This window comes from Pinus tabuliformis, chromosome J, assembly GCF_031772625.1.
Source record: "Pinus tabuliformis cultivar Carrire ecotype Pingquan chromosome J, CPIR1, whole genome shotgun sequence".
Taxonomy (NCBI): Eukaryota; Viridiplantae; Streptophyta; class Pinopsida; order Pinales; family Pinaceae; genus Pinus; species Pinus tabuliformis.
Window position 1 is genome coordinate 1,195,165,449 of NC_142295.1, and position 22,773 is coordinate 1,195,188,221.

The window sequence follows — 22,773 nt, forward strand, 5'->3', positions numbered from 1 at the left end:
TTCAAGAGATTCATTTTTGAAACACATTTCAAAAAATGATTTTGCATGTGGATGAATCCAAAATAATTTTTTCTCTATTGTGTAATCAGCATCAGCTCCCATTTTCTCAATATGCCCTTTGTTTGTTGCTTCATCATCGATGCTATGATAAAAAATGTCCTTTAGTTCAAAAATAACTAGTTTCTTTTCAGTTATTTTCGCTGCAACACAATGGAAAATAATCTAGTCAAACCATTTTATTCAAGTTACAAAAATTACTAAAAAAATTGTTGAAATGATACACTTACCTTGAGAGGTTTTTACGCTTTTTATAGATGAAACAGTAATTTCTTTTATCATCTTGATAGAACCTGGAGTAAACATATTAAACCTTCAATCAAATACCAATTGTACTTCCTATTAAACCTTCAATCAAATACCAATACCAAGAAAAACATTAGTAATGCAACCTTTAAAAAGAAAAACGCACACACACACCTTTAACATTATTTTGATTATTAATTTTATCTTTTTTATTTGTTCCTATAATAATAATATACACCGTTATGGTAGTTACAAGAATTAGAGTTTGAAGAATAATAAGATAAACAATAAGACAAGTTATAAGTATCTCATATGACATTATCTTCATATTTGTAACATTGCACCTCATCATCATCTTTGTTACCTTTAGCTGTCTCCAAATTAAACATATAAAATATTTTGAATTGTGAAATGAATAGAATCATTAAATAATAAGGAAAACAAGTGGACAAATTATAAGTACCTGATGTTATATTTTGTTCTTGATTAAAGTTTTGTTTAACTTTCATTTGATCAATGTCTTGGTTCTCCTTGCTTGTCGCTATAATAAACATAAAAAATGTTATAAATTGTGACGATGAACAAAATTCATTAAACAACTATACAAAAAAAGAATCATCTATAATCGTCCATAATAATATATTGGTCTTGATTGTAATTTTGTGGGACAGTCCCCTGGTCATTATATTCATTCTCTTTATTTCCAACTACATTCAACATATGAAATGATATGAATCACCATAATAAAAATAATAATTTAGCATAATAATAAAATAAATAAAAATGATAGAGTTATGTTGATTAATACCCATTTCTATCTCCATCGTTCCATGGTCATTGTCTTGATTAATTCCATTCATCTCATAATTCCCTGTAATAGTCATCCAAAAATGTTATGAATAAGGAGATTAAATAAATTGAAAAATTATCAAGAGAAAAAATCAAAAAAATTATGTACCTGGTATGACAACTTCTTCCTCTCCTCCTTCTCCTCCTATTTCCATCTGTATACTTTTTTCAACATCATGAGCACTATGTTGACTATTTTTTTGCTTCCCACTTTCATCATTTTTTGTTTTAGAATCTCCATCATTAATTATTTTAGTAAACACTTTGGATGTACCAATCAAACCATTTTATTCATGTTACAAAAATTACTAAAAAAATTGTTGAAACGATACACTTACCTTGAAAGGTTTTCGCGCTATTTATAGATGAAACAATAAGTTCTTTTAATATCTTGATAGAACCTGGAGTAAACATATTAAACATTCAATCAAATACCAATTGTACTTCCTATTAAACCTTCAATCAAATACCAATACCAAGAAAAACATTAGTAATGCAACCTTTAAAAAGAAAGAAACACACACACACACCTTTAACATTATTTTGATTGTTAATTTTATATTTTTTATTTGTTCCTATAATAAAAATATACAACGTTAAGGTAGTTACAAGAATTAGAGTTTGAAGAATAATAAGATAAACAATAAGACAAGTTATAAGTATCTGATATGACATTATCTTCATATTTGTAACATTGCACGTCATCATCATCTTTGTTACCTTTAGCTGTCTCCAAATTAAACATATAGAATATTTTGAATTGTGAAAATAAATAGAATCATTAAATAATAAGGAAAACAAGTGGAGAAATTATAAGTACCTGATGTTATATTTTGTTCTTGATTAAAGTTTTGTTTAACTTTCATTTGATCAATGTCTTGGTTCTCCTTGCTTGTCGCTATAATAAACATAAAAAATGTTATAAATTGTGACGATGAACAAAATTCATTAAACAACTATACAAAAAAAGAATCATCTATAATCGTCCATAATAATATTTTGGTCTTGATTGTAGTTTTGTGGGACAGTCCCTCATCATTATATTCATTCTCTTTATTTCCAACTACAATCAACATATGAGATGATATGAATCACCATAATAAAAATAATAATTTAGCATAATAATAAAATAAATAAAAATGATAGAGTTATGTTGATTAATACCCATTTCTATCTCCATCATGCCATGGTCATTGTCTTGATTAATTCCATTCATCTCATAATTCCCTGTAATAGTCATCAAAAAATGTTATGAATAAGGAAATTAAATAAATTGAAAAATTATCAAGAGCAAAATCCAATAAAATTATGTACCTGGTATGATAACTTCTTCCTCTCCTTCTTCTCCTCCTATTTCCATGTCTATACTTTTTTCAACATCATGAGCACTATGTTGATTATTTTTTTGCTTCCCACTTTCATCATTCTCTGTTTTAGAATCTCCATCATTAATTATTTTAGTAAACACTTTGACAATTAAGAAATATGAACAAAATATTATCCAAAGTATTATAAGAAAAAAGAATGAATTGTAGTACCTGAATTTTCAAAGAAGTTAATGGATCCTTGATTTGATAGTTGAAAATATTTGTAAGTATTTAACATGATTGTCCTTTGTGTCTCTGTTTGCACAACACATGAAATTCTTCTTCCATATGTACAACAGGCCTTGATTAAATTTGTCCCCGCATAAAGAGAACTGACCACTTTTGCATCACTACATTGTTGGTGTTTTTCCAATAAATCCATCCAGAAATCATAATCTCTCTCATTTTCATCGAATGTGTGAGAGTATTTGATAGCCTCCAAAATTTTTAATTCTGAAGTATAGAAATGTATAGTAAGAACTACATCATAACTATAATTGTTTTGGGACTTATATTCATAAATGCCACTAGTCATTTTATAGTTGAACTTGGAGTTCTTTATGGAAATATCCAAAGACTGGCGTACATCATTACAAAACCAAATTTCTACTAAGAGAACTGTAGTAAAGTCATTCAACTCATTTTTTTCGATAAGAAATCGAAAAAATTCAATATAATATCCCTTGTGGAATTGTTCTTTTTTCAAAGCTAGTGTATCCAAAACAACAAGGTCAGTATGTAAAACTGGTTGCAATTGACATGGAAAAGAGTGCAAAAGTGTTGACAAAAGATCAGGGCCCCCAAAATGACAACCAAATTCAAAATTGTTGTCAACCTGTTGAACACTTGTCGATCCATTTATTATTCTGTCAAGGACTCCACATGCTTGCTGAGAAAGGGACTCTATCTTTGTATTACGTGTTCCTTTGACATAAGTAGACCCCTCCACCGTGTTGCAAAAATTGGTAAATATGATATCATTAATTTCATAATGCTCAAGAATGTTGAATGTGGTAAGAGTCATCTCATTCAAGTTCTGATCATGACTTTGACAATATGTTACCATTGCATCCAATATTGTTCTGTTGGTTTTCAATTTAGAACAATAATCTTTTAATTTTGTGGCATTTGATGGATGATTATGTGGAATAGAAAACCAAATGGTTCCATCCAATAGCTTATCTGCTACTGAAGCAATTTCTTCCATTGTTAATCCCTTAAGGGGCCGAAGAGTAGCTGCTGTCAAACTGTGTAGACTATTTCTCTTGTAGTTCTCAAAATCAGGTTGGCTTGGAGAACACTTTAATGTGCCTAGTTGGTAACAGTTAAAAACAGTGTCCCATTTATCCCAAATAGGTTCCTCGAGATATAAGAGAATTTTTTTATCAGAAAAATTTGTAATTGGACAGTCGAAGAATGAGCACAACATTTCATCATCAACCTGATAAAATAAGAAATATAAACTAATAAGAATTCAATGTAAAAATGAAACTAAATAAGGTTTTACAAACTAATGAGAATTCATTATAAATATGAATAAAAATGACTTATATTATCAAATTTAGTCATTTATCTACAATAAAAATAGATACAATAATAAAATGTTAAATGTAAAAATAATTAAAATTACATACCTTGTCTTCAGCCGTCTTAGAACATCCAATCCTTCTTTTCTTTAATTTGTCATTGGCAATTAAGAAATGCCTTGCCGAGCGCACACAATCAATAAATGGAGTTTTGTAGAACACCTTATTTGCAGAATTTAATTGACAACAAATGCGGATCACCTCAGTGGGTTCAACTGATGGATGCAAGAATCGAGCATTACGTTTTTTATATTTTTTTTTCGCTTCTGTAGATACATTATATTTAGGATTTGTTAAAATTTCTTTCGCTGCTTGAATGGTGTGTTGACCATCAACTATCCAAAAATTGATATTCTTGGAATTTAGATCTGTCTCATTTATAATTTTGACAGAGTTTACCAATGGATCAGACTCATTGATGTCAAATGGAATCAGAAGAGCATCAGGTAATGAGGTTTGAAATTTTTCTAAGAATGATTTCACTAATACTTTAACATTTAAATCATCTCGTGATCTTAATTTGAACACCTTCGGAGCTTCTATGCATCTTTCAACAGCCACTTTTCTACTAAAGGAGTTTGAAAATAGATAGCAATGCTTGAAGGCTTCATGAATCTCATCACATTGATTTGCAAGGTTTGTTGTCTCATATTCAACTTTCCTAGTTTTTTGAAATTCTGTAGTAGGCTTGAAATCACTTTCTGTTATGTTCTCCTCCAAATCAGATAAATATACTCTTCTCAAAGCAAGTAATTGAGAATCAAGTTTATCATCTGGTATTTTATCAAGAAATTTACCTTTTTGTTGTAAATGAAGAAGTACAGATGATGTTTTTTTACTTCTTACATAGCGATATCTCAAAACGGTGGCAATGCGTTTTAAAAGATCTGCGCAACTAGTTAGTCCAGATTTAGATAAGCTCTCATAGTTATCCAACTTGAACATTGAATTCTTTATCGTATTTGTTGAATCAGTACTTGAAGCTTCAATCAAATCTGGTCTAAAATTTGTATACTCTACTTGACATGAAATTAATTTTACCTCATTTTCTTTAATCATTTCCACTTGAAAGTCAATGTCATTTTCATTGCAAGCATAGCAATTAATTATTATTCCTAATATCTCTGGTTCTTTTCCATCTATTGATCCAAATAGATACATATCAGGAAACATATTCAGGGGAGCTTCTATTTGGATGTACCAGTCTTGCACAAACTCATATTTATTAGTTGTATTGTATTTTTTAATCATTTCAAAAGTAGAAGTAGAAGGTGTTATTGATGCTGCCATTTGAGTTGAATAACTTTTCTTTTTCTTAAGTGATAGTTGTAACATTTCATTTGCTTTAGGGCCGACCAATTCTGCAAATAACAACAACAAAAAATATTTGCATGAATCAAATTGAAAATATAATTTTAAATATTGTCACATAATGTTCTTTTAAATATTGAAAAATCACATAATCTAACCATTTCTAAGAGAGTGTACATAAAATATAAAACCACATACCATTTGAAGGAGGCATCGTTTGTATATCACTTATTTTTTGTTTCTTCTTCACTACTTTACTTCGAATTTCAGGCACACCAGATTCCATAGTTTCTAAAAAAAAAAAAATATTGACTACATAAAATACCAAATATTATTAAACAACCTTATAATACATGATTTCCATTTACATGCACAATAATAAATGAGTACATATTTTAATGCAAGTTTACTATATGACACCAAAAGTTATCACCTGGGTAAAATTGCTATGAAAAGAAACCACCTAATCCAACCATTTCTAAAAAAGTACAAAAAATATAAAACCACCATACCAGTTGAAGGAGGCATCGTTTGTCTATCACTTGTTTTTCTTTTTCTCTTCACTACTTTACTTCAAATTTCACGCACACCAGTTTCCACAGTTTCTAGAAAAAAAAGAATATGGAAGACATGAAATACCAAATATTATTAAACAACCTTATAATACACGATTTCCATTTACACGCACAATAATAAATAAGTACATATGTTATGCAAGTTTACTATATGATGCCAATAGTTATCACCTAGCTAAAATTGCTCAGGAAAAAAAATTACCCATGTTGGTATGGGTTGTCCTCATTAAAAAACCACTCCTAAGGCCATTTCCATGGTTTTTATTAATCAACAACCACTTATTATCATATGTCTAACAATTGTAACAAAGTATAAACTAATTTAAAATTCTCATACCATTTAAAGAATTTGGTGTTGTGTTTCTTGAACTTCCTTTTTCCTTGGATGCTTCCTTTGAATTCTCACTAGCTTCATAGTCCATGGTTTCTGAAAATAAAGTAAAATATTATTATCACATTCTTCATTTATTGAAGAAAATACGAATTTATAAATACTATAACTACTCGCATCATTGTATGTGTAACAAAATGAACAAGAACAATAACAAGTGTAGAACTCACAATAATAGCTATTCAAATGTAGAACATGTGTTAGATTTCCTCTTAGTGCAAACTCAAGCTCCTAGAAACATTGTAGGATGAGAAATCTAGCAAGTGTTGTATTTATGTCTACCATAAATACAAGTATGTTTCTAACAACAACATTGTAGAGTATAAGAATTCTAGATTGTGTTAAATTTTCTTCCAACACAAACACAAGCACATTTTAATTTGAAAGAAATCTAACACATGTTATATTTCCTTCAAGCATAAACACAAGAACATAACAACATTGTAGGACTAAATAAGTCTAATGTGTGATAGATTAACAACATTGCAATGTAAAATAAAATGTAACATGTGTTAGATTTCCTTTTAGCGCAAACTCAAGCACATAGAAACATTGTAGAGTGAGAAATCTAGTAAGTAGTAGATTTATGTCTACCACAAATACAAGTACATTGCCAACAACAACATTGTAGAGTATAAGAAATCTAGCTTGTGTTAAATTTTCTTCCAAAACAAACACAAGCACATTTAAATTTGAAAAAAATCTAACACATGTTATATTTCCTTCTAGCACAAACACAAGAACTTAACAACATTGTAGGACTAAATAAGTCTAATGTGTGCTAGATTAACAACAGTGCAATGTAAAAAGAAAATCTAACATGTGTTAGATTTCCTTTTAGCACAAAATCAATCACATAGAAACATTGTAGAGTGAGAAATCTATCAAGTGCTAGATTTATGTCTACCACAGATATAACCACATTGCCAACAACAACATTGTAGAGTATAAGAAGCATAGGTTGTGTTAAATTCTCTTCCAACACAAGACAAGCAGATTTGAATTTGAAAGAAATCTAACACATGTTATATTTCCTTCGAGCACAAACACAAGAACATAACAACATTGTAGGACTAAATAAGTCTAATGTGTACTAGATTAACAACATTGCAATGTAAAATAAAATCTAACATGTGTTAGATTTCCTTTTAGTGCAAACATGAGCACATAGAAACATTGAAGAGTGAGAAATCTAGCAAGTGCTAGATTTATGTCTACCACAAATACAAGCATGTTGCCAACAACAACATTGTAGAGTATAAGAAATCTAGCTTGTGTTAAATTTTCTTCCAACACAAACACAAGAACATAACAAAATTTTAGGACTAAATAAGTCTAATGTGTTCTAGATTAACAACATTGCAATGGTAAAGAAAATCTAACATGTGTTAGATTTCCTTTTAGCGCAAACTCAAGCACATAGAAACATTGTAGATTGAGATATCTAGTAAGTGTTAGATTTATGTCTACCACAAATACAAACACATTGCCAACACCAACACAAGCACATTTAAATTGAAAATAGATCTAACACATGCTATATTTCCTTCTAGCACAAACACAAGAACATAACAACATTGTAGGACTAAATAAGTCTAATGTGTGCTAGATTAACAACATTGCAATGTAAAAGAAAATCTAACATGTGTTAGATTTACTTTTAGTACAAATTCAAGCACATAGAAACATTATAGAGTGACAAATCTAGCAAGTGCTAAATTTATCTCTACCACAAATACAAGCACGTTGCCAACAAAAACATTGTAGAGTATAAGAAATGTGGCTTGTGTTAAATTTTATTCAACACAAACACAAGCAAATTTAAATTTGAAACAAATCTAACACATGTTATATTTCGAGCACAAACCCAAGAACATAACAACATTGTAGTACTTAATAAGTTTAATGTGTGCTAGATTAACAACATTGCAATGTAAAAGAAAATCTAACATGTGTTAGATTTCCTTTTAGTGCAAACTCAAGGACATAGAAACATAGTAGATTGAGAAATATAGCAAGTGCTAGATTTATGTCTACCACAAATACAAGCACGTTTCCAACAACAACATTGTAGAGTATAAGAAATCTGGCTTGTGTAAAATTTTCTTCCAACACAAACACAAGCACATTTAAATTTGAAAGAAATCTAACACATGTCATATTTCCTTCTAGCACAAACACAAGAACATAACAACATTTTAGGACTAAATAGGTCTAATTTGTGCTAGATTAACAACATTGCAATGTAAAAGAAAATCTAACATGTGTTACATTTCCTTTTGGCACAAACTCAAGCACATAGAAACATTGTAGATTGAGAAATCTAGCAAGTGCTAGATTTATGTCTACCACAAATACAAGCACGTTGCCAACAACAACATTGTAGAGTATAAGAAATCTAGCTTGTTTAATTTTTCTTCCAACACAAACACAAGCACATTTAAATTTGAAATAAATCTAACACATGCTATATTTCCTTCTAGCCCAAACAGAAATACATAACAACATTGTAGGACTAAATAAGTCTAGCGTGTGCTAGATTAACAATATTGCAATGTAAAAGAAAATCTAACATGTGTTAGATTTCCTTTTAAAGAAAACTCAAGCACATAGAAACATTGTAGAGTGAGAAATTTAGCAAGTGCTAGATTTATGTCTACCACAAATACAAGCACGTTGCTAACAACAACATTGTAGAGTATAAGAAATCTAGCTTGTGTTAAATTTGTTTCCAAAACAAACACAAGCACATTTAAATTTGAAAGAAATCTAACACGTGTTATATTTCCTTCTATCACAACCACAAGTACATAACAACATTGTCGGACTAAATAAGTCTAATGTGTGCTAGATTAACAACATTGCAATGTAAAAGAAAATCTAACATGTGTTAGATTTCATTTTAGCGCAAACTCAAGCACATAGAAACATTGTAGAATGAGAAATATAGCAAGTGTTAGATTTATGTATACCACAAATACAAGCAAGTTGCCAACAACAACATTGTAGTGTATAAGAATTATAAACTGTTTTAAATTTTCTTCCAACACAAATAAGCACATTCTAATTTGAAAGAAATATAACACATGTTATATTACCCTCAAGCAAAAACACAAGAACATAACAACATTGTAGGACTAAATAAGTCTAATGTGTGCTAAATTAACAACATTGCAATGTAAAATAAAATCTAACATGTGTTAGATTTCTTTTTAGCGCAAACTTGAGCACATAGAAACATTGTAAATTGAGAAATCTAGCAAGTGCTACATTTATGTCTACCACAAGTACAAGCACGTTGCCAACAACAACATTGTAGAGTCTAAGAAATCTAGCTTGCGTTAAATTTTCTTCCAACAGAAACACAAACACATCTAAATTTGAAAGAAATCTAACACATGCTATATTTCCTTCTAGCACAAACACAAGAACGTAACAAAATTTTAGGACTAAATAAGTCTAATGTGTGCTAGATTAACAACATTTCAATGTAAAAGAAAACCTAACATGTGTTAGATTTCCTTTTAGCGCAAACTCAAGCACATAGAAACATTGTAGAGTGAGAAATCTAGCAAGTTGTGATGGATTTCTCACACAAAACAATCTCATACTCATCTCCATATCCCTCCACTTACTCATCCCTATCAAGGAGATGCATATACATGTTTATAAACCACATCAAGAAAATTGTCTCTCTCACTCGTGTGAAATCCCGGTCTTTGTAAGATTTCACAAACTCTACAAATAGAACAAACTCTAACATTATCATCAAGAAATTAAATCCCCCTCTATGCTCACTAAATCTAGAGTTAAGATGGATGTAAACGAAAAGCATGCACCTTAGAAATTTGATCCCTTTGTAGGCTCAAAATAGTTCAGAAGATTTTAATTTGAGGGCTTATCTGATTCTTCAGGGCAAATGAAGTCCATACTGAGGAGAACATAATGCAAGTGTTTTTAAGTTATGTCATTGCTCATAGGTCCCGGAATGAGTCCTCCACCGTGCGGGAAAGGGGTAACAGGGACGGTGACCAACGGTGACAAATTACTGTGTAACAGATGCCCCCTAAAGCATGAGGCCCGAGAGAGAGAGAGGGGTGAAATGCTTTACAAGAACATATGTAGCCGCCGCGGAGAATCTGCATCGAGAGATACAACTGATAGCTTAAGTACATGATGTATGTGGTATGGTCGCAGCCATCCATAAGAGAGTACATCTGCCCCCCAGCGTTCCATGGATTACCAAATGATCCTGCAGAAGCGCCATATGGTTGTTGATAATTCTGCAAAGGATTCACCTGCAGTTGTTGGTAATTCTGGTATGGGGCAAACAAAGGTTGCCCTTGAGGTTGTTGGTAACCATACGGTGGCGGGACCCCTGATTGAGTTTGAGAACCAGCCTGAGTTTGATAAAATGTTTGGGATTGAGCTCAAGCCTGCATTTGAAGACCAGATGGGTTTTGGGATCCCGCTTGGGGCCAAGGACCGGATTGAGCAGCGCCAGTAGGCTGTCCTGTAGGTTGAGCTATCTGGCCAGAAGGATAACCTTGCTGATACTGAGGTTGGCTTACCTGCCCGGAAGGTTGTACCTGCTGATACTGAGGTTGGCCTACCTGCTGGGATTGGATTTGTTGTTGTACAGCTGAAGGTTGTCCTAACAGACCAGATGGCTGAGTGGGCTGGGCAGTTGGTTGGCCTAATTGTGTTTGAGGTTGACCGGCTTGCCCAGAAGGTTGAGTATACTGGACAGTGGGCTGACCAAGTGGTTGAGTAGCTTGTCCAGAAGGTTGATTGTACTGGACAGTGGGCTGACCAAGGGGTTGGGCAGCTTGTCCAGATATTTGAGCATACTGGACATTGGGCTGATTTGGGTTAACAAATGATTGACCAGTTTGTCCAGTAGGAGAACCTTGCTGGATACCAGGTTGAGCTTGTTGAACAGAAGGTTGACCTGGATTACCAGTAGGTTGAGTATGAGAGGTGAAAAATGGGCCACCAGAGGCAAAAGGGTTTCCTTGAAAGGATTGTCCTTGTAGGTTTTGCTGAGGTGGTTTTTCGGGTTGCGCATACAATGCTTGGCCACCATGATAAAAGGTGGAACCCCAATCAATTGACAACGGGACTGAAATTTCAATAGCCGGTAGACCCGTCCAGGTCCCGAGAGGTGGTAGATACTGATCGTATTGGCCTTCAGGTGGGACATTCGATGTGGGATCAAAGACTCCAAATAAAGAGGCCGAAGGTCGACTAAAAATGGGAGTCGAAGAAGCCACAAATACCGTTGGAGGGGTTGTGACTGAGGTAACAGTTGTACTGCGACTTTGTGGAGTCAAAGGCTCCGTGTTGGAAAAAGTGAGTTGTGACCAGATAGAACCCGGGAAAGGAGACGACATAACATTTCTTATTGCTCTATAGCGAGGAGGTAGTCCCCCAGTAGCAGGAGTTCTACTAACAGGTGTAGATTCCTTTGCGGTGGGAATTTCGCCACCTGGCGCACCGGATTCGTCAGTTGTAGTAGGGGATGTGTCTTCCATGTCGGAAGGAAATGGTGGTGGTGGAACCCGAGGAGAAGTGTATTCCCAAAAAGGGATACCGTTTTCAGAAGGTTCCCAAACAGGGTTCCAATGAAACTGGTAAGTCTCGTCGCCTGGAGCACGAGAATTGAGCGGTTGTATACTTGGAACAATAGAAAGAGTTTCACTCACAACCGGTATCTTGGAAGACAAAATTGGTAATTCCGCCAGGATGGGACTTCACAAAACCCTAGGGAATCTAACGAGACAAAACCCTACTCAGACTAACGCAAACAAAATCTAACCGGGTAATATGTTATCGTGGCCAAATAAATTTTAAGACACTGAACTTGACATTTTCATGTTTTAAGAGTCGAGAAAAGGACAAAAAGATGACTCTAGTCTCCTTCGAATATTTAATGAGCACGAAATGACAAGACGCTCACTGGCACCTTTTCTTTTAAGGAGTCCGAAAAGGATCAAAAGTGACTACTCTGGAGAACTAGGCAAGAGGTTTACCAAACAATCCGTAAAACTGCTTATACACCTTGGCAATCAGATGAAAACCAAGGACTTCCCGTACGGCAGTCAATCTTCCCGAATGCTGTGTTCAGTGCAGTATGGCTTGTAAGGCGGCAGACTCAGCTTCCTATGGATAAAAGGTTTTAAGCCTATAAGGGTCTCCCAATATATACTCGACGGTACGTGGGAGCACAATCCGTACTGGCACTTATCGTTTCACCGTGGAGGAATCACCCAACCACTCGACGATAAGCTACCAGGCTTTACGACGCCGGAACACGTCTCTAGCCTAGACCTCTAGAATTTTTGCGTTAAGTTCCAATGCGTTGTTAGGTTCATTGAGTTCATTTTACAATTTATCTTCAATTATGTTTCAGTTTTTAGGTCCTACCGTATGTGATCTCTCAAAAATTTCCTGCATGCAAACTATATGCCAAAATAAATCATTTCGTTCAATGAATGCTATCTACAGGAGAGTTGAGATCTTTACACAAACAAAATGATCACTAAGCAATCAACAAAGATCCTAATGCAACTAATAACAAGAAATGAAATTTTTTTCTTTTCTTTTTAAAAGTGACTAATTGCTAATAACAATGCAAAATGCTAACTAATGTAATGCAACAAGATCATTTGTTTTTCTTTCTTTGTAAAATGGCATAATGCATATAGACAAGTTTGAGAGATGATCACACAAGTAAACAAACAAATTCACTCAATGCAAGTAGAACCAAATCCGAAACACCAAGACAATCTGTCCAAAAGCTCGCAAAGACTCGAATGAACTATGTGTTCTAAGCCCAAAACAAAGTGAAGTGAAAGCCAAACACTCAACAAGTGGTTTGCTCAAAGCACGCAACAAAAGGTTTTATCAACCACTAGACAAGTGCAGAAAACAACCAAAGAGTTGACTGGACAAACCAAAAAACCAAAATTCCCACGGAAGGCTCGAAGTGCCAAGCCACTAGATGCTCTAGGGCTGGGATACAAGATCGATAGAAATAGGCAAACAACCGAAGGATAAAGGTAAAAAACCAGTCAAACCGAGTTCCTACACACTTCCAGAAGCTGCAAAGGATGTAAAAAGACAAAAATCTGAGTTCCCCATTGCTGCACTTTTCTCTTTACCTTGTCAATGATTCCGTTCCAAGTTTTAGCCTTCAAAGGGCCCAAGCTCATTGGCATGCCCAGATAGGAAAAGTGGGTCCATTCCAGCTTGCATGTGACACCAAATATGTTTGCAATGCTATGGATAACCTGATTTGAAGTGTTCCATTCATATATACAGCTTTTGAGCTGATTGACCAAGCCTCCAGAGTACCCCATAGATTGGTCAAGGAGTTTCTTGAATTTCCTTGCTATTATGCTGGAGGCTCCCCCAATTAATAAGGTATCATCAGCAAACTGTGAGTGATTAATGTTTTTTGCTCCATTCCCGAATTTGATACCAGTTATAAGGCCCACTCTCTGATTGTGGTCCAAAGCTTGACTGAAGGATTCTGCCATGAGGATGAAGAGGTAGGGAGAGAGGAGACAACCCTGTCTGAGACCTCGGGAAGATTGGAATGCTTCACCTGGCCTACCGTTGATCGGGGGGGAGATCCATGGCCTAGAGATACAAGCTACAATAATATTAATGAAGGGAGATTCGAAGCCCATCTTTTTTATGACAACAATAAGGAAGGAATGCCTTACTCTATCGAAGGCATTCGCCATATTGAGTTTTAGAACAAATCCTTTCTCTTTCCTGGATAAACTCGAGTGGATGGCTTCTTAGACAAGGAGAATGGAATCAGTGATATGTCTGTTGGGCAGGAAACCTCCTTGAATTTCAAAAATCATGGAGGGAAGGAGGGGTTTGAGTCTCGTAGCTAAGATTTTGGATAGAATTTTGTAGGAGGAATTGCAGAGGGAAATGGGTCGGAATCTGGAAAAGGAAGAGCACCGATTTTCCTTAGGTATGAGGGCAAGAAAGGTGGAATTGGTGAATCCTCCTATTTTCCCTTTTCTTTGTGCCCATCGAATCATCTTTGTCAGGTCCTTTTTTATCAGAGTCTAGAACTCCCTGAAAAAACAGATGGGGAATCCGTCAGGCCCAAGCGCCTTATCAAGGTGTAGACTCCAGATTGCTCTTTTAATTTCCTCTTCTTTAATTTCCTTGCTAAGGTTGTCGTTCATCTCCTTACTGACTCCTTTGGGCAGATGCTGGAGCAAGTCGGAATAGTCTTCTGCCCCTTTGATTTCAGTTAGGAGGTCCCTGTAGTGCTTGGAGGAAGCCTTCCTTATGGTTTCTTGAGTGCTGTGCCGATTTCCTTCGCTGTCCAGGATTGTGTTTACATCGTTCCTGAGCTTTTGAGCAGTCGCCTGTTTGTGGAAGTAGCCTGTATTTTTGTCTCCTCCTTGAAGCCATAATTGTCTAGATTTTAAATGCCACTTGGTTTCTTCCTCCCTATTAATGTGACTCAGTTGTGCGTATAATACACTTTCTTGCTCCTTATTTTTGCTGCGATAATCCATGCTCTTCGATCCTTGACTGCACACCTTCTAATTCATTCTTGACTTTCTTTTTGATCTCCTCTGGCTCCTGATAATTATCTTTGGCCCAATCTTTTAAAATCTGCTTGGTTCTTTTTAATTTGGTTTTCCCAAATAAAGCATGGCGAACTTTCCACATGCTGGCTCCAGGTCATCTAACAATTTCTCTGGCTACAGAATCTGATTCCAAAGAGGGTTGTATTTAAATGGAATAGGGCCAAGAGGACAGTGGGTTTCCAAAGTTAGAGTGATGGGGTAGTGATCAGAGGCAGAGGTATTGAGAAATAGTGTAACAATTAAAGATATTTCCACCAGAGATTCAACTTTCCATTCAAGTGATATATGATAATTCTAGACTCTAAATTCGAAGAATAGTGTAACAATTAAAGATATTTCCTCATCTCTAGCAACCAGGTATTTCGTCACCCTTCCTTCTTATTTTCGCCATTAAATATGGGGGCCTTAATTTTTCTTAGCTTTGCTTTTCTGCTCTTCTTCTAACTTCTCTAAGTGTTGAAAAATATGGATATTATCAGATTCGATAGTAAAATAATCCCTTTTACTTGTTTTCCTAGCTGAGTGATAGTGTTGATAAGAAACAATTTGGATGGAGTGACTTGACCTTCCGATACCTCTCATCATAAACCATGCACTTTGCTCATAAGCTAATCTGGACTCAGTTTTCTATGTCAATTCACTCTAAATTTTGTTTAAACTCTTAAATATTTGGTTTCTAATATGTTGTTTATCTTTTATCAGCTTTCATTGTCATCTTTATAGTTGAGAAATTCCAATTTGAGATTTTTGATTGTTTCTTCCAAATCCCTACCCTTAGGTTGGTCCACTACATGATCATTATTTTTTTAACATCATTCATGCTTATTTTGTAACCTAACTACTTCCTCTTCACTCTAAGGTCCTTGGGCATATTTTTGACTCCTATATGTTACTAGGAAATTTTCCCTGAAAATTTACTTATAGTGTTTCCTAAATATTTTGTTCAAATTGATCATTGACTTAAGAATTCTAGATTTTCCAGGTTGTCCTCTTCGTCAATTTCTTTGTATTGACTATCTACTTGTGTTATTCCAATCCCCAGGCTAAAATATATGACCTTTGAAATATTGTAACCTATTATGACATTTTAACATGTGAAGACTCTTGTAGATTTTCTTCAAAATTTTCCAAAAATTTAACCTTCAATTCAAATTTTTGGGTAGGAAGTTATAATCATCCTGAAATTGTCATTCTAATTATTTGTTATATGCCCAATTCTTATTTGTGAGCTGTAACTTACGGTCTTTTTAAGTTTGCATAATTTTCGTCAAATTCTCCATACCGAGAAAATTCCAATTCTACCTACTTTCCTCAATGTTGTAACTATATTCAAAATCTATAACTAAATTTTCCTGTCAAAAGTACTTGTATTTTCTTGTACTTCCATATTTTTACCTATTCCTTGTGATTCTCACTCTTCTCTTTAGGATTTCTTCGGTTCCTTATTGAAAGTAAACAAGCTTTTTGGCCTCTTTCTCCAACTAGCCAACATGCTAACTTCTTTCTGACCCCACACACAAATTCATATATTTTCATATATTGTTTTATTTAAGATATATAAATATATATGTTTTTGTTTATATATTAATTGATTATATAATATTATCCATTATTAATCTATATATAAATATGAAAATCATTTAAATAACATATAACTTAACACTTATGGACCAAAGTATATCCCCTCTATGTAAATATTCTAAATAATAAATAAATAAATATGAAACCCAACCCTCAATAGCTCACAGTTCTAGTGACAACCCAAAAGGGTCATACATATAACATATTTATGTTTTTAAATAAATTACACGGAGCCCACCACTTCTCTTTTCATATTGCATGAAGCAACAACAAAACATATATATATATATATATAACCCATCTTACAATATTTTAAATAAATTAATAAATGCATTATTGTTGACCCCACATAACCTCAAGGGTCCCTTCGGTTTATCGACCATTGGTAGTTTAAAATATCAAACAGTGGTTATGTTGGTTGATCTTAGATCTGATAGCTCATATCAACCCTATACAATTTCTAAAATCGTCCTTGGACATCGAATTGTTGGTCCATTAACAAGCTCCTCACAATCTAATATTCCAGGTTCCAAACTCCCTTAGCATGGTTCCAACTCGACATTGACAGAAGGGTCCTAACATCCAACGGTGGATACATGTTGAAAATGGATGGTCAAGACACAATGCGGCCCCCGCTCCCTCACTAATGTCATAGGGGTTCGTAATCAATGTTCCAACTCAGGGTTCTTCACATTATATCTGACGACGTTTATGCAATTTGACATTGGTCATCCAATGGCCAATATCAAATACGACCGCCCCCCTCTCCCGTTAACAGCATAGTGGGAGGTCCATACTGTATTCAGACAATGAAAAACTGCCATACATTGAACAAAGTCGGCGTGAGAGGGAGAGGTACAAGAGGGAGATGGAGGACTACAAAAAGAGGCTTAGAGTCGAGGCTCATGGTGAAGTCAATATTGGTTCGGATACTGTTGATGTTGTTGGGCAGGAAAATGAAGGACCTGACGTTAACACATTCTATCAGGATGGAAGTCATGATTATCATGTATCATTGGACACAGATGCAGATATGAATTCTTTCCATATGCATCAGCAACAAGAAGCTGATGTTTCAGTTGCAGAGCCTCAAATATATTCTTACACTTGAAATTCTAATTCCCTGGTGAATTTTTACGCTCACATTCTTAGGACATTTGTCGAAGACTTAGCAGGAAACCTGTATTTCTTAATTTTCATCAAACTTTGTCCAATCAAGCCTAAAACCCATCAATTTTTAACCAACAATTCCAGGTCGGGGGCTGTTATACATCTGTATTGGCCTTAGCAATACCAAGAAATGAAATCACAACAAGGTTCCACTGAATTACAGGAGGAATAGACTAATTGGGATCTCTAGTTAGCTGATTCTGTGAGATTATATGCTACAGGTGTGCAGTATCCAAACCAAAATGAACCTTCAGAGGCCAAGATTTTCTGTGGAGTATACCTGCTTCCAGGGTTTATCAATCATCCTGCATTCCATCTGCATCGAGATTCTGCATTGGGAAATACAATAGCTTGTTTATGTTATTATTTCCACAAACCCAAAAATCAGATTTATCCCCCTCAAGCCCCCTAAGAAGAAGAAACAAAAACTTGAACTACTGCTACCAACTCAAACTATTAGTTGCTTCTAGTCTCCTTTATTATTAAATGTGTTTGTATTTTAACCTTCAACACAAACCCGAGACAGTAGTATGCCTAGCAAGGGGGAAATAAAAAGTAAACTGATCGCTTGCTTTATGTTTATGTGTTGGAAAGAAGGGGCTAGTAGTAATATAGCCCACCACTGCTACACTTAGATTTCATTATATTTCCATATGCAGCAAAGCAAAAAATTCTATAAGCAATGGACCACCCTTACAACAGAATTGGTTCCTTGCCCGGATGAAAGGTTTATAAAAAAGGGTTGTGACTGGACTTCGACTTCCTAGCTAGATAAATAGAAGAGCCTCTGGTATAGACCCCTACAGGGGGAGAGACATTTTAATCAAGAGAAGTATTCTGGCTGAGTGCTGCTGTCGCGCAAATCCACACTCTTTAAGCCCAGCTACCTCCTTGATGGCTATGAGAAGATTCCTTTAAAATACCTCACCCAATCAATAAGAACAATGCCTTAAATTGGATCTATGGGTGAAACAGAGGAGTTAACTATTTGTTGTCCTACTGGCTGACTTTTAGTCATCAATCCTTTTGACCTATTTTGGTGTTTCGTGGACACTGACAGAAGTTTCAATTTCAATCTCTAAACTTGGCATAAATATATAACTGTGTTCTTGGAAATTTCGGAAGGGTTTTGCATTTCGGGCCTGGGAGTCCTCAAACCTCAATGGGTGTCAATACATTATGTGGTTTCTAGATTACGAGGCATAGGCCTGTGACACTTAAAAAAATATACTAATTCTCTATTGTGTGTCCTTGTTGCCTACTTGTTTTGTATAGGAAACAGCTATATGAGTGTGCTAACCATATCATTCAGAAAGCCAAACCCACAAAAATATTCAGGAGGCTTTCCTCGTTACCATGCTTCTTCCTTGACATAGGTTTAGGTTTTTGTTTCTGTATACAGTAAGAAGGAACATGACCAGATTTATCTCTTTTGGATTTGATGCTACAATCTAAATCTTCCAGTCGATATCTAGAATTTTAATTTCTTTCCATGGTAAGGACAGATTTTTCACTTGGAAGAATAGATCTAACATCGCTTCAACATCTTATAGTTTAAAGCAAGATGGATAATCAGTGAGGATGAGGATGGAAAGTTGGATCACTGGGAGGCTGTAGCTGATGCCCTAAATCTTTTTGACTGTTTGAAATTGTCAGGAGAAAAAGTGAGGGAGGAAATACCCACTGTTGCTCAGTTTCAAATCAAAATTTGTTATTCAATTAAAGCAAGAAAACAAAGAAAATTCTAGACCACAATACAAAATCAAGCCCCCGTTAGTGATTCTCCAAATCCTGTCTCATTACAATATTCTTAAGGAAATCACGAAAATGAACATTGAATATTTATGGAGTGGAAAATCCAGAATTTATATTTTAATTCTCTTTTGGGGCAATCTTCAAATTTGATAGCATGTCACTTTTTCCACAAAGGTGTGAAAATTAGAAAGTGACCATCCTAGTCAGTTGTTGGACAATTTAGACAGATTTGTGGTAGCACCAAGGACTCCTAAGATTTACTACATGCTAGTAGAGCTGTAAAATAAACATACTTGTAAAATGGCCTTGTATCCTAGTCTAGACCTTCATATAGCAAATGGGTCCCTCCAAAAATCATGACCACCATCTTCTAGATTACGGCAATTGCTCTAATCTGGTTTATTAATGCTATTTTATGTAACTTTCTTTCAGCTGGGAGCACCATGTGCATAATGAACCAGGCATGATGCCTCATTTTAAAGGGAACTCTTGCATCCAAAATAGCTTGCATTCTTTAGTGTCATTTATGTTTGTCATCATTGTAGTTTCATCATTGACGTCATCCAACAATTCCCAAACATAGAATCTCCAACCCTACTGCAGATTGGAACAACACAAAAGTTTTGAAAACTCAGCAATCCCCTTACTACTATATGCTATCACAAGACTTGACTCTGACTGAAGAAATTAATGAGTCTTTATGCCACCTAATGGTGTGAAGAAAACCATCCTTCAAAATCTTCTATTCTGCAACAAAAACTAAACCACAGAAAATTTAAATAAAAAAGAACCATCACCAACCTGAAAAAGAAGTGGTTGGTTCAAGTCCATAGAGAACGCTTTGAAAACCATTGGTAACTCCAATGTTTCACATTGCATAAAAAAATTCACCAAAGATATATGAGCTTAGAGAAAATTAGTAGCAATAAAATATAGAATGTCATGTATGATAATCATAACCTGAAGAAAATAGTTACTCGCACCAAAAATGAGCCAGAAATTAATTTTTTCCACAATTGCTTATATAATGTGTGGTGTGGGTAATTTCTCACCGTATTGCATAGAAGTAACTAGAAATATGAGACATGTTATGCAAATTTATGAATTTATAAAATTTGTTTTAAAAAAGATATAAAGTTGTGCATGCATTTCTCTCAGTGAAGAAAGGCCTTCAAACAAACACAAAGAGGCAGTGGATTAATTTTGAAGAAAAAAAAAAGATAATGAACAAATCCATTCACAACAAAAGATGAAGATATAAAACTAATAACAACCTATTCTATATAATGAAAATAATGGGGTTATAGAGGAAAAGATGCAAAGATTAAGTATAGTTCTTTTTTTGCGGTTAGGAATTACTTTTTTTGGAAACCACTTTGCTCTTCTACTAATAGCTAGACAACCCTACTCAGATGAGCTCTTTTCCAAGGCAGATCTCAAAACTCCTAGTGATTAGGATTTCAAGGAGGAGGTAGCATTTTCAACTCCTTTTGTGGAATCTACAAAAGCAAGGAAGGAAGGTGCACTCAAATCATGAGCACTTCGTGAGGAAGTTAGAAGAGTTCCTGGAAATAATGATCAAAACCCCCACTCTCCAAAGAAAAGCCCTTTTGGCTTAGAGAAAAGCTTAGTTGGAAAGTTAATGGGGCAATGGCCAAGTTACAAGGACCCTGATATCTAGATGATCGAGTATTGAATCCCTTTATGAAGGGCTTGGTAATTGTGTTTCTTTACAAAAGACGATATGGATTTCTTATTTCAGATTAAGAAGAGCACATGGCCTGATCTTCAAAAGTAGTCCCTACTTCCTAAGCTCTCAAGGGCTACATTGAATCATTGGATGTTGAAATTAATCATAGAAGAATCTCCCTATGACTAAGTTGGACAAAACACATAAACATCTAAAAGTTTCCGAAATGGGGATGCCTGGAAACATGAACCCCCAAAATGGGTATATATAGGCACAATATATTAAAAAAAACAAACACATAGATGTGTAGTTTTTACTAAATAAATACACAAATTGTTTGCAAGAAAGTAAGAGTGAACACATGAATGACATTTTAGGAGACCTGTGTTCTGTTGACCCTCATAGATGATTAAATGATGCAAAATCCCGTAGCTTTGTACCTTTATAGCTGCCCCAAATTTGTAGATCTTGCTGGAAGTAAGAGGATGGATAAACCTGAAGTTACTGGAGATCGTTTGAAGGAGGCGCAATACATAAATAAGTCCCTTTCATCTCGAGGGGATTTTATTGCAGCATTGGCACATACGAATCCACGAGCCATATCAAAATAGCAAATTGATTCAATTGCTTCAGGTTTCATTAGGGGGAAAGGCAAAGGCTTTGATGTTTGGGCACATAAGTCCTGAACCAGATTCATATGAGGAGTCAATAAGCACCCTTAAAATTGTCGAATGGGTGTCTCTTTTTGAACTAGGTACTACTCGCTTGAATAAAAAGAGTGGAGAACTTCATGAACTTAAAAAACAGGTGGACAGTTTGAAGAAGGCATTGGCAAGGAAAGGAAGTTGTCATTATAAGAAGCTTACCACAGACAAAAATGCAAGAAAAGTGCCTGGGAGTTTTGTCAATATTACCAATCAGGGAACTTAAAAAAAATGAATGTTTTAGTGAAGCTTGAGGTGTAGAACATCGTTTCCATCCTTCCTGGGTCAAACCTTCACTCAAACCATCCATATTCATTATGCATGTTATCTCCATGAAAGAGAAGATTTAGTTGCATGCCTGGATGGGGATGATCTGATACTTCATGAAACAGTTTCCACTGTGTTTTCCTCCAATCTTGGTTCTCTGGGATTTTTCACTGCACATCATTTTATAGGTTTTCGAAGAGATTTGGAGTCCATATTATTCATGGAAATATTACAACAGAGGAGTTTACGTAACACTCAAAATGCGACTAGGTAATGGGATATTCCACAATGGGAAAGCTATACCAGAAACGTGTTTGATGTCCTTAATAAAGTTGGGGATGATCGTGTTTCCAATCATTACCTTTTGTAAGAATGAATGTTATGAGCACAACGACCTTATAACTAAAGTGCAAGTTGATGGAATCATAGTAGCCACCCCTACTAGAATCACAACCTATTCTACATTAGTGGAAGCTCCATAGTGCGTCCTAATGTCCCACGCATTCTTTTTACTGCAATATGTTTCCACTCACTATCATTTCATCCTATGATAATTCCAAATTCAACTCAGCTTGAATCGAAATATTTCTGGTGCTG